This window comes from Chinchilla lanigera, unplaced genomic scaffold (genome assembly GCF_000276665.1).
Source record: "Chinchilla lanigera isolate Chin_1 unplaced genomic scaffold, ChiLan1.0 scaffold00123, whole genome shotgun sequence".
In the NCBI taxonomy this organism is placed as follows: domain Eukaryota; kingdom Metazoa; phylum Chordata; class Mammalia; order Rodentia; family Chinchillidae; genus Chinchilla; species Chinchilla lanigera.
The window spans coordinates 3,054,778-3,071,840 of NW_004955524.1; the positions used below are offsets into that span (position 1 = coordinate 3,054,778).

The 17,063-nt window shown below is 61.1% G+C and overlaps 1 protein-coding gene across 1 annotated transcript in view; it reads left to right on the forward strand.

The window, feature by feature from the left end:
• Ell (elongation factor RNA polymerase II) overlaps positions 1-17,063 on the forward strand; it is a 39,830-nt gene that overhangs the window by 482 nt on the left and 22,285 nt on the right. The window lies entirely within an intron of this gene.

The following is a 17,063-nucleotide window of genomic DNA, read 5'->3' on the forward strand; positions in this document are numbered from 1 at the left end:
GTCCGCGGTGGCGCTGGGGCGCCGGGCCCGCGCTGTCTGGTCCGGTACCTGGGCAGGGTCCGTGCGCACCTGGCGCGCGGCGCGGACAGCGCTGCTGGGCCGGTGTCGGGCGGGGGCACCTGGACGGGAAGGTGGGGTGACAGTGTCTGCGTTCTGGGAAGCTGCTTTAGTGTCCTGGTGCCTGCAGGGTGGGGGCACTGCTGTTGGGGTACCTGGGGGTCCCGGAAGTCCGGGTCTGCACTGGGTGTGTGCGGCGTTCCAGGAGACCCCTCGGCTTGGGCCCCACTGTCGATTCTCGGAAGGGGTGTATTGGGCAGAAACTGACAGTTGTCCCCCTTCAGGTGACCCTGTCTGCCTGAACATCACTGAGGAGAGGGAGTGCTTGAGGGGGGCTGGCCGCGACGTCTCCCCAGGGCGCCTGTGTGTGGGGGTCACTAACCAGGGTGCTTTTCTCAGGCCCGGAGCCCGCAGTGGCGCTCCCGTGAGTCTGGCCACCACACCTGCTTGCCGACTCTGACTCCTCGGGCTGCTTTGGGCCCCATCTGGGGAACTTTGAGACCTTTCGGTTCTGCCTACCTCGTTGGGGAGAAGGGTGGGGAGACCGCTTAGCCCCCCTTTCAGGCCTAACTTTGGGGCACATCCGGCGCTGTGATCAGAAACCCTAGTCTTCCCATTTCTGTTGGTGTCATGGCACCGGCCGCCTGTGCCGGGGACAGAGTCGCCGATCTCCGCGGTCAGGACCCGAGGGGAAGTGGTTTGGGAGTGCTGTGCCTCCTTTCCTGGAAAGTGGGGCTCGGTGATCGGAAGGTGGCTCCGGCCAGCCCTGTGCGCGCGCGCTGGCCGTGGGGGGGCCACGGGTGGGTGAGCAGAGTAACTCGGAAGGAATGTGGCTTTCTTCCTGCCCTGGACTTGTTCAGCACCATGAGCTCAGCCCGGAATTTCTCCTGATTTGTGTTCCCTTCGAGTGGCCAGAACCCACCCCTCCAGCGCGGCTCCCCTCTTCTTCGGGCAGTTGCCTTTCCCTCCTGCTGGCTCAGCTTTCCCCTTTGTAGAACAGGATTTCATCTTTTTTGGACGAGCTAGTTCTCACCTTGTCAAAGATTCCCCACGACGAGGCTAAGGCGCCCCTGCAGGTGAGGAGGAGCACGCAATGGTGACGTGGGGTGACGGCGGCGGTGGCTGCCTGCTGACCAACCCGAGCTACTCTTCCTGGTGGAAGTCCAGCCTGGAGTTGTTTCCCCTGGGCGATTCTGACTTATCCTGATGGAAGGCGGCCTTCCCAGAAATAGGCCGGGAGAGCGTGCCTGTGAATAAGGTGAACTTGGTACCTGGCTGCTCCATGGGCTTCTGGGCTGGGACCAGGAGCCCCGCCTTCCCCCAGAGGGCCCTCCCTCACACCAGCCCAGACGGCCTGCCTGTGGGCCACCTCGTGCCATCATGCTGCTATTTTTAATTTCGGGTGTGGGTTACATCCCCTCGCTAAGCTGGCTCTTCCTCGTGTAAGGGGGAAGGTGACAGCAGATTGTTGAGTATATCCCTTCTGGAGCCCAGCTGTGGATGGCAGCGTATCACCCATCCAGGAGGGGCTCCCTCACAGGGAAGACTCAAGCTGCCCAGGGCAGCTTGGCCATCTGGCTGACATTATGGGGCCATCCACACTGGTGCAGTTTTCAAAGGCTGGCTGACTGGTCCCCAAAGTGGCGTGGCACTTAGTGGTACTTAGTCTTGCCCAGTGGGCGGTGTTGTCCAGTGAGCTGAGACCCGTGGCAGGATGAACGTTAATGCAGCCTGGTTTTGCGTGGTGGGCACTGAGAGCACTTGAAGCACTTGGGCAACCAGAGAAGTGTGTTGGTTGTTAGCAAAACCTCATGTGCCCAGTTCTGCCAACCAGTAGCCAGTTTTCTGTTTTCTATTGCCATCCTCCTGCCTCAGCCTCCCAAAGTGCTGAGTGTACGGGCATGCACCATTGTGCTTGGCTTATTGTAGCATTTTAATTGCAAAGATGCTCTTGTAAATTCAGATGAGGACAGGTGTTGGAAAGGCACTTGCTCTGCTGTGGCACTTCGCCTGCGGCTCCTGCGAGCTGTGGGGGCCTCTCCCCAGGGAGGGGCTGCCCCAAGGCGTGGGCTGGTGGTGGCCAGGTCAGGGTGGAGCAGTGTGTGCAGGGTGCTGCTCCTCTGTACATCCCGGCACCCTGCTGAGTTGGGAGCGAAGGGGTGCAGCTCGTCTTCCCAGGACAGTGTCCCTCACCTGCGTGGAGAAGTGTCTCCTGACCGCCTTAGGAAGTGACAAAGCCAGGGCATCCGACCCCACGGCCTGGGCCATTTCCTCTTGGGGCTTGGGTGGGCTCTGAGGGTCAGCACTAGGAAGGAAATGGGGGAGTGAGGTGTGGCGGGTGGTTGTCCTGTGGGTGCTGCTGGGAGGTGACACCTGTGGTCTCCTTGCACAGGCTGGGTGATGTAGGTCAAGGGGGTGGCCTGGGAAAGCTTTCCAGGTGCCCTGCTTGCTGTGACTGCAGGGGCTGCCTCCCACTGCTGGACAGCTGCATGGGCAGCAACCCAGGCAGCGGTGGCAGAGCAGCCTTACTTAGCCTGAGTTCCGCCCCCCTGCCCCGGGGGTGGTGTGCCTGCTTGGGCCTCAGGCACTTGGGTCCTTCTCCAGCGAGCCCCTCCCCAGGCGCATGGCCCCAACTGGGTTTGGAAGGCTGGCTCATGGTCCCACTTTGTGAGGGGGACAGGTGAGCTCTGAGGTGTCGTTCTATTCAGGGTATCAGGTCCCGAGAACGAGGTGACCGCGGATGAAAAGTAAGAAAAAAGACCAAGAGGTAAAAAGTCTGGGATGAGGGGGCTTACAGCCTCTCGGACTGCAGCCTCAAATACCAAATTCAGTCACCTTTTATTGAGTGAGAATCAAGGACGTAGCTAGGACAGATGGACGGATACCAAACATTTTAGCAAGGATAATTAAAGGATTACCCTTCTCACATGTAATCCAACACACACGCCTATAAGCCCAGCACTCCAGAGGCTGAGACAGGAGGATCTGAGACAGGTTAAACAAATCATTGTGTCCTCAGTGCATTCTAATCAAAGAATGTGCTTCTCCACACTGAGGCAGTGTTCCTGCCCCCGCAGTCCCAGGGTACCCCTGCAGTGCCCAGTCTCAGGTTCGGTGGGAGAGGCTGCGTGTGTGGGGCACACAGCTCTGAGAGAGTCGAGCTGCGGGCCTTAGACCAGCATGACTTCCACACTCTGGCCCCAGGTGGCCCCAAACATTGTGACACGGGTGGCTGCACAGATTCCTCCGGTCACTGGCCATGTCAGTGCTGTGCCAGGAGGCGATGGACGACTGGTCTCGTCCTCTCCCCATGAGCCCATGGCAGGTGAAGGCACGGGCGCTGGCTGGGCGGCTGAATCACCACGCAGGAGCTGCGCGGGCAGTGAGCAGCTGGGCATCGGGCTGGGGCGCGGCAGCCTATGCCCAGTCCGCTTGCACATTTCCTGGCAGGCGCTGGGGTCTTCCATGGTCCCTTCCCGGGTGCTAGAGACATGGGGCTAGGGCCAGGCCGGAAGCTGGGGTCTCTGCAGGAGGTGGGCAGGACGAGTGCAAGCTGGGGCCCAACCCGCTGGGCACCGTGACCCTTGACCGTGGTCTGGCTGCCGCTGTGGCCACAGTGATTGTGTGTAAACAGCAGCTCGAGGAGAGCCACCCCTCTATTGACTCATCGGAGGCCAGAGTTCATCACCCTCCAAGCAGTTTTGACATCACACCAGGATTGTGACACTGCCGCCACCGGGAGGCCTGCAGGGAGGACCGGCCAACTTGAAAAACAAGCCTGCACGCAGCCAGACACGCAGCAGGGCCGGGCTTGGGCCGGGCTCGGGACGGCGGCCCTGCCAGTGTGGCTGGTGGACATGGACTTAGGATTAACACTGCGCCTGCTGGGGTGGCCTCCCCCATGTGCTTCATTTGGGGTCTTGCTCCCGTGATTCTGCCTTTCTGACCAGCAGTGTCGAGTTTTCTCCTTGGTCCCCTTGGCTGGGGAATCACACAGCTGGGATTTGTGTGATCTCATCTCCATTGGCCACAGAGCTGTAAGGGACATTTGGGACAGTGCTTCCAGTGACCTCTGATCTTTAGGTGCAGTGACTGTCAGAGAGCTGGGCAGGTGGGCGCTGTCACCATTAAAACTCATATCCAGATATGCAGGCTCAAGGGATGCGTGATGGTGAAGCACGTTACAGGGGCCTGTCTCCACGGGACGTGGCCTGTGCCTGGAGCCTGCTGCTAGTTACATCCTCCTGGGTCGGGGACACCTCTGTGACTTAGCACACGCGCTTGGGAAGGGCAGCCCTGGCATCCAGGTGATGTTCGCAGAAGCACCGAACTTGTATAAAAAAACCACGTGTGAACAAGTTTCTCTTTTCTTTCCATGGCATAAACAGAACAGCTGAGTGTGGGAAACCTGTAGAATGCCTGACAGTAGCAGCTCTGCTGCTGCCTCTAGGCGGAGGCTGACAGAGTCCCCTGCTCTGTCACTGTTCTCCCCAGCACAATGACATGCTCATGTGACTGTTTCCTTTCTCCCTCCCATGCTAGATAAGCCGGTTCTTTTCTTTTTGAGACAGGGTCTCGGTATGCAGTTCAGCCTGGCCTTGGTCACTTTGTAGCCCAGGCTGGTCTCGAACTTCCAACGATCCTCCTGCGTCAGCCTCCCGAGTGCTGGGATTAGAGTGCTGGGATTGCAGGCGTGTGCCACCACGCCTGGCCCCTTTTTTTTACTATGAGACAGGATCTTGCCAAGTCACCCAGGCTGGGCTTCACTTGACACCCTCCCGCCTCGGCTTCTCGAGTGCTGAGATTGTAGGTGTGCACCACTGTGCCTGGCTCCAGACGTTTGATTTTAATGGCTGTCTCCCGTATACCATGGCCCCGGGAGGGCACTGCTTCAGAGCTGTGGGCGCAGAGTTGAGGTGGAAGTTGGGTGTGCACAGCTGCAGTGATGCCAGCCTGAAACTGTCATTCAAGGCTGCCACCTTTGTCCCCGAGTGTGGGTCCTGAGGGAGACTCGCAGATGCCCCTGTATGTGCTGCATGAAATGATTTCAGCGGACGAGGGCTGCTCTGCCGGCCAGAGACTCTGTCCTGGTTCTTGGGACAGATTCTTTGTTTGAGTAGTCAGGTGCCAGGTTTCCCACGTTGGTGAGCAGCCCAGTGGCACTTTCTGGACAGGTGCTTTGACGCCCAGGCTGGCTGGAACGGCCACCCCTGAAATAGCGTACAGGTCAGTGTCACCCTGGGTTGCTGCTTGGCCCCCTCCTGAGGCACGGTGGAGGTGAGACGGCTCCTGCTGCCCGCGGGACCTGCAGTCTGGCTCTGTCCTCAGGAGGTGGAGCCTGGGGCTCACACACGCCAGGCGGCTCCATCTCCAGCGGGTAGGACGTGGTCCCAGGGTGTCTCAGACGGCCCACTGTGCGGGGCTTGGGAGCAAGCATGGAGTCTGCAGAGCCTCTGACACCTGGTTGGCTGAGGACCGGCTCGGAGTTTCCGGGTCACAGGTGGCAGAGACCTTGTGGCCACAGGGGCACCCAGTGGCTTCTGAAGGGTTGCCTGGGCCCAGGGGCGGGGAAGGAGCAGGGCAGGCCCCGGGCAGCCCTGCAGTGTATGACAGCCTGTGGCTGAGTGGCAGCCACCTGCCATGGAAGCCAGGGAGTGAGGCCTGGCTCCGCTTGGGGCACTGAGTCCGAATGAGCCTTGGTAGTCCCCGGGACTGTGGGGAGGGGAGCAGGGGTAGGCCTCAGTTATTTGCAGCCTGGCGAACCCACCTCTGAGCACTGAGGGGAAGTAGAGGCGGAGGCTGTGGCTCCCGTGGAGGCAGGAGCCGCCCTATGAGTGTAACTCTTTGTCTGGAGTCACAGATGTCGGGGTCAGTGGTGAGCAGTGCCTGGCATGCGTGAGACCCTGGGTTACATCCCTGGCATTGGAAAGGAAAACAGTAAACAAGTAGAATCTAAAAGACCAGGGTGGCGGAAATGGGCTTTCTTCCTGGCCTCTGCCCACTGCCGCCCTGACCTGCCCCAGCCTTTGCTGAGGGTGGCTGGGAAGAAGAGGCGGGGCCAGGTACTTTGGGGGTCCCATGGGCAGATGCCACCCCCGACTGCCGGGGAGGTGGGCCCCCAGCAGAACAGATGTGCGTGCATGTGGTCCCATGTACACTGTAACCTCTTCACCGCAAGTGTGAGTCAGGCCCTCGGCCCGGGGTCAGGTGGTGTGAGGGGCCGTGGGGCGGCCGCCAGTCACTGCCCTTCCTGTTCGGGACCTGGGTGACGGGTAGTGGTAGTCTGGACCTGGAGGTTCCTTTTTCCTTTTCCTCCTTCTTATAAACAGCACCCCTCGAGGGACGGTCAGCTTCCAGCTGGGGACCTTGTGCTCCCTCTGCAGAACAGGAGACGCTTGCGCAGTCACGTTGGGGCAGCCGGTCAGCAGGTGGTCTCCTCCCCAGAAGCAGCCCCGGAGTTGCTGCCTGCCCTTGGCCTTCCAGCGTGTTGTCCCGGGATCCTGATGAGGGGCAGGCTGCGTGCCCGCTGGCTGCCCCAGGGAAGCTGTGATGGAGGGTGGATGACACACGGCCCCAGCTTTCGCTGCTCACACCCTCCCGTTGCAGCATCTCAATGGGGCGGTCGCTGTCCTCTGTTAGCTGAGCCCGTTCGTCCCGAGGCTTCCTACATGCTTGTCACCATGTTAGCTGGACAGGTCCTTGGAGGGACACCCGCACAGTGGACGCCACGGCAGCCTCCTCATTGTCCACCGCAAGGGCTAATGCGACTGCCAGGGCTGGGCTGGCTCACAGAGCGCTTGCCTAGCATGGGGGAGGCCCTGGGTTCCAGCACTGTGTTTGGGGTGAGATAAAAATCAACTGAAGCATGGCGCAAGGGGCAGGTCGGGCCTGTGCTTGTCTTTGTAAATAAAGTTTTATTGGGACACGGCTGCACATTTGGGACACATCGTGAAGCCTGAGGTACTGACTCGCTGTCCTTTCACAAGGAAAGCTGCTGGCTGCTGGTCTAGAGTGTCCAGCTAAGGGGGATAGGAAGGCGTGGTGTGCTGGCGATAGCACTGTTCTGGGGCTCTGTGCTATGCCCAGCAGCCTCAGGTAGCTGTGTGGTCCGGGGCCAGAGGTCCCTTTGTTCCATCCTTCTCACTTCTGGGGGACGCCTAGAAGGTGTACCTGTGGTCGATGGTCAGTGGAGCCGAAGGCAGGCCTCAGCTGAGGTGTCCTCTCTGGGACCTGCCGCCTCTTGGCTTCGGAACTTCCCACCCAGGGAGCTCCTCACAGGGACAGTGACTAGCCTGGTGTACCTTCCAGTGGGACCAGATGTTTTCATGTGACCTCTCTGTGACTTTTGGAATTGGAAGCAAAACACAGTCATGCACAGGCCAGACGGAAGGACCGGTGACCAGTGATATGTCCCTTGTGGGGTTAGTAGCAGCTGCAGCCTGGAGGCAGCCTGGGCTGGGGGTGTGGGCCGGGCCTGATCGGATTCCAGCTGGGCCCTGGCTACTTTCCCTGGCTCTCTGGCTCCGCTCCGTGGTCCTGCAGCAGGCTGGTGTCCTCCACGTATGGTGGCAAGTAAAGGTTTGATCGGTCACACGAGTGTTTCTCAGATGTGTACTTGTGACCGGTGGTAAAGCCAGGTGACGAATCTGTCCTCCCATGCAGACATCCCAGGATGCAGGGCCCAGTTAGCCAGGTGCGACCAGATGGCCAGAGCTGTGATGTTCTGTTGCTGCAGAGGGTGGGCAGCAGGCGTCCCCCTTCTCAGGAACTGGACATCCTGGGCTCAGGCGTGGCTGTTGATGACACCCTGTCGGATCCCAGTGGCTTCCTGGGGGTCTCTGGGTCTCCGTGGGGAGATGCGGCGGCCTGGCGTTTGTTCTCCTCCTCTCCCACTGTGGTCGCCCCCCATCGGGGTGAGACAGTTGGACCCTGCAGGCCAGGCGGGTGGGGGCCTTGCAGGGAACCTGCTGAGAGCGGGAGAGGGCGGAGCCAGGAGAGTCTGTTTTGGGCTCTCCTGGGCGCTGTTTCTGGAGTGCACACTCCGCTCCCTGACACCTGCTTGTTCTGGGGAAATGTGCTCAGCTCCTGGGACATCTGGAGAGTGGGCGTGAGGGACAGCCAGACACTGTGCTGGGGCTGGGATGAGGCCACCTGCTCCCTACCGATCACTGGGGCCCACAGTGTGCCAAGCCCTCAAGACTGAGGGGGTTCTATCCTGCAGACCCGAAGCGTGGCTGGGTTAACGAGAGTCAGTTACTTTTCTGTCGCTGTAAGGAGGAGATGGTTATTTGGCTCAGTTTGAGATTTCAGTCTACAGTTGGTGGCTCTAAGGCAGGTGGCCTGGCAAAGGGGAAACAGACCATGGTAGGGCTGTAGGAAGCAGAGAGAGATCAAGGGCGGAGGAGGGAGCCGAGCCTTCTAGGCCACGCCCCAGTGACCACTTCCTCCCACTAGGGTCCACCTCCGAGCATCACAGTTGGCTGTCAGTGTATCCGTGCACCAAGCCACTGATGAATGTCACAGCCCAGGATCTGGGCACCTCCCAAAACCCTGGCCATGAGCACGTGAGGCTTTGGGGGACATCTGCTAATAAACTATGACAGGAAGGGCTCTCTCAGGAAATGCAGGAGCCCCTGCCCGTGTTACCCTTGCGGGATCTTGGGGAGGGCCTTTCCGTGCATGAACCAAGGAGAGCAGTGGGTGCCCAGCAGGGGCCATGGTGCAGGGCGAGGCCTTGGCTGGCGAGTGCAGTGTGGGCAGGGGCAGCCCCACTGCAGCGTGGAGACTCACACTGTGCTCCTCCGATGGGGGCAGCGGGCCATGGTTTGTCCTCTCCCCGGCTGTCTCATGCATAGGAACTCACAGATGCCTGCTACCTGGGGCAGGTGACAGGCATGGCCCACGAGTTGGGTGTGTGCGGCTCATGGGTAGCCCTGTGATGGCAAGCCTGGGGAGTGGCAGGTGGGTCCCCTGCAGTGTCAGAAACAGGGCACAGGCCTGGGCAGTGCAGCAGAGCAGCGCCTCCTTGACCTGGTTCTGGGGGCACTTGGCCATCTGCAAACTGGGCACACTCCTGCCGCCACCCTCTGACCACACAGGCATCAGGCAGGGAAGAGTTTCTGGGGTCCGTGCCGACTCGCAGGGACAGCCAAGGATGGTGAGGGACAGCTGCCTGCTTCCCCGGCTCGTGTTGACCTGGAGGGCGGGGCCCAGGCTGGGTGCGGAGCGGAGGGACGTGCCTGGAGCCCCTGCAGTGTGTTGCGGTGCCGTCCTGTGTTGGGGCGGTCAGGCTTGAGTCTGCCCCACTTGCCACACAGACTCCCCTCTCCTCACCCCTTCCTGCTCCCTGTGTGCTTGGGGCTCGGGGAGCTGCGTCCCTGAGCAGCTGGGGGCACTTGGCATGTGACATTCCTCCTCTCTGCCAGTCGTTTCCTGCCACAGAAGCCCCGGGTGCCACGCCTTTTGCTCCTGCTCACTCTCCTTCACCGTCAGGGATTGAACTGAGGACCTTTTTGCTGAGCTTTGTCCCTAGGTCTCCCTCTCATTCATTTTCTTTTTCTTTTTTTTTTTTTGAGTCAGGGTCTCGATACAGAGTTCAGACTGGCCTTGAGCTCACTTTGTAGCTCAGGCTGGTCTCGAACTCACAACGATCCTCCTGCCTCAGCCTCCCGAGTGCTGGGATGACAGGCATGTGCCACCGCGCCCAACTCCTTGTGGCTTATTAACCTGCTGGTTCACCCGGTCACGCTGCTGCCTCTGCCCAACAAATGACCAGTCGCTGTGGATCGTGGGCTGGCGCTCCTTCCCCGGGCGGAGATGAGCATTAGGAGTGGGGCAGGAGACTGGAACCAGCAGACGGTTTAGGGCCGCGGTGTGAACCTAGGGCCCCGTGTGACACTCTGGGCTTTTTGTATCATTGCAAGTGCCAAAAGGTTCGCCTGCGGGGGCGAGGCCTGGCCGCTGTGTGTGCCAGGGTGACAGCTGGGAGTGGGCACTCTACTGCATCTTCAGGACTCTCTCACTGTCCCTCCCTGTCACTGTGTGGGTCCCACGGGACCCTTGGCTGGCCTGAGCTGGGTGTACTGTCTCTGCAAACTTGTCCTCACACTCTGGCTGTGTGGCTGTGTGTGCTCGGCACCTCTGGGTCCTGTGACCCACTGGGGACGCCCTCTCCGCAGCGCGTTGGGCCCCACGAGGCTCACTCGCCCCCTCGCTGTTCTGCAGTTCTGCCAACTTCCTTCTCCAAAGCTTCCCTGTTCCAAGACTGGTGGGGAAGCTGTGCTGCCTCCCTTCCACCCCGGTTCACCGGTTCTCACCGAGGCGGCGCCCCGCCCAGGCGCTGGGAGCAGCTGCGGGAGCTCAGACCCTGCCTGTGCAGTCACTTTGCAGACCTGGGCCTGGCGCCGCGCAGCGAGTCTGGTGCCTCTTCTTTCTTCGCTCTCTCTTCTCTCATGTCCCTCCGGCCTCTTGTCCTGAGTGCGGAATGGAAGCCAGGGCCTCCGCCTGTGAGGCAGGTGCTTTCCCCAGACGCATGCCTGGCCCTGGACATTTTTCTTTTGAAGCTGGGTTCCCTTCTGATCAAGTGAAATCAGCCAGCAGTGCCACCTCTGAACTGGGCTGCTCTGGCAGGTGCTGGAAGTCCTAGAGGGTGGCTCTGTGCGGACACTGATGGCCCAGCCATTGCTGGCCTCGCGGGTTCCCGGCAGTGCCCTACCCAGGCCACCCTGCCCTGCCCCCGTGCCTGCCGGCGGCTCCTCACTAGAGCACCTTGGCGCGGGTACCCGCAGATGGGCCCATTGGGTCTGCTCCGGCACGGCTGTTGCTTGTCTGCCGCTCAGCTGCTGGGACGTAGTGTGGCAGCCCTTTCTCCAGGTGCACTGCCCTACTGTGCGTTTTGGTCGTGCCTGGCAGCTAGCGGTGCTTCCGCCCTCCCCGTGGGCGCCAGCGCTGTTTTTCCCTGTGGGGTCACCTGCGCGAAGCTGGCACTCTGCTGGCCGCTTGTCCACCTGGCCCCGTGGCCCGGCCCACATGGCTGGCACCGGTGAAGCACCTGCACTGTGTGAGGCGGCTGTCAGTCTCAGACCTGTGTGGTACTGAGCCCGCTGCAGCCCAGTCTTTGACCTGGCGCTGGTGGGACTCGTGTAACTGTTCCCCTCGGGCTGCTGTCCTGGCTGAGTGAGGGCTGCGCCTGCCTCCCCAGGGAGCAGGGCCACTGTGGAAGTCCGGTCCTGTTTGTTCCTTACTTGCAGTTGAGTCTGGGGGAGCTGTGGCAAGTGGTGGCTTACAGTAGGCCCTGCTTGCTCAGGGTGCAACATTTTCTTTTTATTTGCTTTCTTTCTTGACTTTTTCTTTGCTTTTGTTTTGTTTTGTTTTTGGTTTTTGAAACAGAGTCTTGTTGTGTAGCCCAGGCTGGCCTTAAACTTGCAGCAGTCCTCCTGCCTTAGCCTCCTGAGTGCTGATATGACAAGTGTGCACCACCAACAAATGCACGCCGGTAATTCCATCACTCGGGGGCTCAGGCAGGAGGATCTTGAGCTAGAGACCTGCATGGGCTACGTAGTGAGTTCAAGGCTGTTTTTGGACTACATAGTGAGACCCTGTCTCAACAAAACCAAAAAGCAAAAAAAGACCTGACCTTATTTTTATTTATTTATTTATTTATTTATTTATTTGTCTTTTTGAGACAGCTATGCAGTTCAGGCTGGCCTTGAGCTCACTTTGTAGCGCAGGCTGGTCTTGAACTCATGACGATCCTCCTGCCTCAGCCTCCCAACTGGACTGCTGGGATTACAGGCGTGTGCCACCATGCCTGGCTAAAAACCCCACCTTAAAAACAACTCAAAAAAAAAAAAAACCCCAAAAACAAAAACCAAGGCTATTGCAATGCTTTATTGCAGTGTTCAAACACAGGAGGTGGAGCAGGTGTGGTGGCACACACCTATAATCCCAGCACTCGGGAGGCTGAGGCAGGAGGATCGTTGCGAGTTCAAGACCAGCCTGGGCTACAAAGTGAGCTCAAGGCCAGCCTGAACTGCATAGCGAGACCCTGGCTCAAAACAAAAAAAACAAAACCACAGGAGTTGGAGGTCACCTGTGTGCCAGTGCCCTCAGTGCTGTCATGTTGTCATTTCACCAGCCTCAGAGGTAAGGCTGCCAGCGCCCAGTGACACAGCTCAGAGAGGTTAAGTCGTATCACAGCTTTAAGGGGCAGGTTCTGCACCGGAACTGAATCTTCCGGTGTCAGCTCTGGCCTGAGACACAGGTTTCACTTTCAGTTCCCGCAGAGCCCCGGGCCTGGTGTGTGGTGCCTGTTCCGAGCCCTTCCGTCCCTGTCCCTGCTGGGCTGGTTGAGGCGGCAGCCAGGGCAGGCGCGTGCTGCTGTGGGGAGGCAGGAGTGGCCGGGTCCCGCCCCGCAGCCTGAAGGCGGCTGTAGGGCGCGTGGAGCAGGAGCCTGTGCAGCACCACCACCCGCGTCCGGGGCTTCCAGGCTGTTCTTCCCAGGGCAGATGTGGCTGCCTGGTGCCCACTTGGCCAGGCAGCGTGTGGGGTGCAGGGTGATGTGGGGAGCATCAGGCCCCTGCCTCCCCGCTCCCCACTGTGGAGCCCAGGTGGGCCAGAAGGGCCTCTCACCCAGCGCTGTTTCCCTCTGCGCGCAGGCCTGAGCGCCGGCCTCCCCGCAGGCTGGTCTCCAGTCTGAAGCGAAGGGTTGTGATGAGCTCGGTTGGCTCTTAGCAAGGAAATGAGTAGGAGCATGGGAGGTGGAATTTTTTTTTGATTTGAAGAATTATTTTAGTGTAAATTTTGCACGGCCTCCCCCGTTATCACCATCCCCTACCTGGGCAGTGCATTTGTTCCAGTGGATAAACCCGTGGTGACACATGATTGTCACCCCGAGGCCATGGTCCACACGGCTCACACCTGGCTACGTCTCCGGATTTGGACAAGTGCCCGATGCCTGTTCAGTCCGTGTGAGCAGCGTTGCTGCCCCCTCACATCCTCTGTGACCTCGGTTCTGCCTCGTCCGGGGCCTCCAGCCGGAAGCTGTGCTGGCCTGGCTGCCAGCGCGGGGCACTGCACTTGCGCCCCTCCTGTGCCGTGCGAGTGCTTTCTCTCTGCTGTGGGTCCCGTCCCACTGCCCCACCCGGCCCTGACCGGGTATGGGCGCTCGCCTGTCGGGGGAGGTGCTGCTTGCTTCCCCATGTGGGCAGCCATTAATCAAGCTGCTGCAGCCTTCCCCGTGCAGGTGTTTTGTTGACTTTGTGCCCCGGCCTCCCAAGCTTCTGTGTGGGTGAGCCCCGGGGGCGAGCTTGCTGGGTCACAGGGCAGGAGCTGGTCAGTTTGCCGAGAAGCTCCCAGCGGCTTCCAGGCAGCTCCTGCCCACATGCCAGCGGCTGTGAGCACCTGGTCCCACCCTTGCCCGCGTTGGTGTTTGGGGTTGGCCGTTCTGATAGTGCACGGAGGTGTCGCCATCGTGGCAGAGACTGGAGTTTCTGTTGAGTTGCTTCTGTGCAGTGGAAGTGATGTTTGTCCCCCGCAGAAGACTTGCTGTCAGAGGCCAGAGCTTTCGGCTGCCAAGCTGCCCGTGCCAGACCCAAACCCATGTAGCCAGCTCCAGCCTGCCCGGCCCGGCAGGTGACCGCGGGCCCTGGTAAGGGCCCCGGCCTGGGCCCTAGGCTGGCCGCGGTAAGCGGGCGTCCTCATCTGATGGCTGGGCTTTGGGTTCTTCCTCCCGGGGCCTCAGTCCTTCTCTGTCCAGGTCTTCAGCGGACGGGGTGAGGCACTTCCCTCCCTCTGCCGAGCAGCTCCGTGTCGTCTGAAACACGGCTCTGCAGCACGAGGTGGCTGCACTGTGTCATCCAGGCTGGCCAGAACTTGCTCTGTAGCCCAGCGTAGCTCTGAACTCGCAGTCCGCCTGCCCCAGCCTCCTGAGTGCTGGCATTACTGGTGTACGCCACTGCGCCCGGCATGGACTGCTGCTTGACGACTGAGCAGGAGGAGCCCTGAGGGCAGCCGCGGTGGTGAGCGGTACCGGGGTGTGCGGAGGGTGCCTCTCTGGGGAGGGCTGGGCGCAAGGCCCGCCCGGAGCCCAGCCCCTGCCTGCGCACACAGTGTGCCGCGGGGACCACAGCAGAGGAGCTTGCAGGTCTCAGGCAGCCCCTGGTCAGAGGGAGGTCCCCGCATGGACCCCACCATCAGTGACCACAGGGAGGGAGAGCGGAGCGGGGCGGGAGGAGAGTGCCCGCGCCGTGACGGCAGTATGGAGTGTGCTGCACGTGTGCGTGGACCCAGGCCCTCTGCGCCGCTCGCCATGCTCCAGGGCTGCGCACAGTCTAGGTGACCCCCCGTGTCCCGCAGAGACACGGCAGGGGCCCCACACAGGCACTGTGCATGCAGCCGGCTCCGCCTCCCCTGGCTGGCCAGCCCTATGGGCTCCAGGCGGCATGACCGTCAGGGCTGCTCCAGGCCTCTGCTCCCCATGAGGGTGACAGGCCGGCTGTCTGTGGCCAGGCCTGGCTTCAGGACGAGAGAGCACATCCCGGCCTCTGGCCCAGAGGACGCCGGGTGGCCTGGGAGGAGCACTCTGGGTGGTGGCACAGCCCCATGGTGCTCTGCGACCACAGGGAGGGCCTCGGGCCTCGGGCCTCGGGCCTCGGGCTGTGCTTTTGGCCATGATGACAGCAGTGTGGTCTTCCGTGCGGGGTAGGACAGGCGACAGAGTGGCAGCCCTGCACGTGGGCTGACACGGGGAAGCAGGCAGGGCTGCTCGAAGCCCGCAGCCCGTCCGTGTGGAGCGCAGTGATGCAGCCCGGCCTCGCGGAGGGCCCGCACCCCGTCGTCTGGGGCGCCCTGCCCTGGGCCCGACGCAGCCCTGACTGGGCTGTGACTGAGCAAGGCCCCGCGTCCGTGCCTCGGTCCCCTGCTGCGCCAGACGCTCTCCAAGTGTGCAGCCTTCCTGTCGCAGAACTGTGCACGGCCAGGCTCTGCAGGGTGTGTGGTGCCAGGCGCCTGGCAGAGCTCTTCCTGCCCTGCCCACTTCCCAGGCATCTCAGCGTTTGGGATCTTTTCCCAGAGTCACAGCTTCATGTGACCTCCGGTGTGGCCGCCAGCCCCACCCTCCCCTGTGACCCCTATGTGCCCCACCTCCTGGATGGCCAAGTCCTCTGACTTCTGTGCTGTGGGTTGAAGAGCCCCAGTGGTGACATTTTGGGGGGCTCTATGCCCCAGGGGACGGTTGTCGTCTTAGGGAGGAGCCAGGTGGCAGGTCCGGTGCTGCAGGCTGGAGTTGGCAGCTGGTGTCCAGGCGACGGCAGGGCAGGCCCTGCTGCAGTTGGCGCTGCTGAGCGCACACACTCCGGAAGCACAGGCTGGTGGGGGGGGGTGTGTCTGTCACAGAAGGTGTTGTAGGGTGATTGAAGTGTGGCGAGGCCTCACAGCCCGACTCTCAGGAGGACCCAGAGGGACCCAGTTTCAGTCCTCCACAACAGCCACACTGTCCCCCATAGGCCCTGAGCACCCCGCACTCCAAGACATGCTTAGGGCCTCCTTGGGGACAGCGCAGTAGTTGGCTACATCAAGTCTGTTTCTTCAAGAAGTTAAGCTGGACATGGTGGCTCATGCCTGTTTCCCTGCTGCTTAAGAGGCTGAGGCAGGAGGATTCACAAGTTCAAGGTCAGTTTGGGCAACTTAGGGAGACCCATCCTAAAATTTAGAAAAGCAGAGCTGGGGATGTTGCTCAGTGGGAGTAGTGCCCCACAGTTTTTCTACTGTGCAAAAAACCAAAACAACAAAACCAGGACATCAGGCCATCCTTTCATGGAACAGCCGGGCTGATCTGCACTTGAAGGGCTCTGGCAGAGCCAGGAGGGGGCGGGGCCGATGCTGTTGGAGGTCGCTCCTTGCTGCTGCGCGCCTGGGCAGCAGGTGCTGAGGTCAGCGGCCTCTTCATGTCCTGGTCTGAGGCCGAGCCAGCGTGAAAGGTGGGATCCAGACGGGAAGAGCAGGGTGAGGCGGTGAGAAAGCCAAACTGGCGCGGTGCCCAGGAGGGAGCCGTGCTCAGGGCCACGGCAGCCCGGGAGGCGGCTGGACTATGAGCTGTAGGTTGGTCCTGTGACACGAGCTGGGGTGCATCGCAAGATCTGCGTGAGGTCGGAGGGGGCGGCGGCCAGTTTGGTTGCTCAGGACGCCAGGCTTGGCGTTCCCGGGGTTGGGGGCAGCTCTGCTGTGGGGTCGGACCGCAGCTGGCCCTTCCTGTGCGCGCCTCCTTTCACTCCTGCCAGCCCAAACCCCTATGGCTGCTCCGCGCAGCGGCTGTGGAGGAGGCTGGCAGGCCCTGGCACCTCCAGCTGTCCCCTTGCGTAGGCTGGGGTTCTGTGGGGAGCCCGTGAGCCTGTGCCTGCCCCTGAGGCAGCAGTGGAGGCCGCCACGGAGGCCTGTGGCTGACTGTGGCTGACTGTGGAAGAAAGGCCTGGGTAAGGTCCCAGGGTGGACAGCAGGGCCAGATATGGCCACCCGGTGCGCACCTGCCCAGCAGGCACAGGTCCTGGCCTCCATCCCCTGCACTGTCAAAAAGAAAGTCCCCTAAGTGCTTTACCTCCTGTGGTAAAGCTCTCCTATCCGGAAGGTGTGCGGAACCCACGGAATTCAGTAGTGAGAAAATATCTCTGCTTTTGAAAATGATTGAAAGATTTGGACAACTTCACTAAAGACAGGTCAGCTGGAGAAGACATCTGCACAGTCGGCTGTCAGGGAGATGCAGATTCTCAGCGCAGCGAGCTGTCATGGTGTCCTTACCAAGAGCTGGAAACACCCTGACCGAACCTGACTAGGAGGGGAGTGGCTGGGGGTGCAGGCTGGCGCCGTGGCCGCGGGTCCCCACAAACCCACTGAGTGCTGACGGCCTCCGTGCGTCCTTCCCCGCACCGGGACCACCCCCTGGTCCTTCAGGAGCAGGTGGCAAGAGGTAGCACGCTCCTCGGGGGGCTCGGAGAGAGCCACGGAGGAGCCTG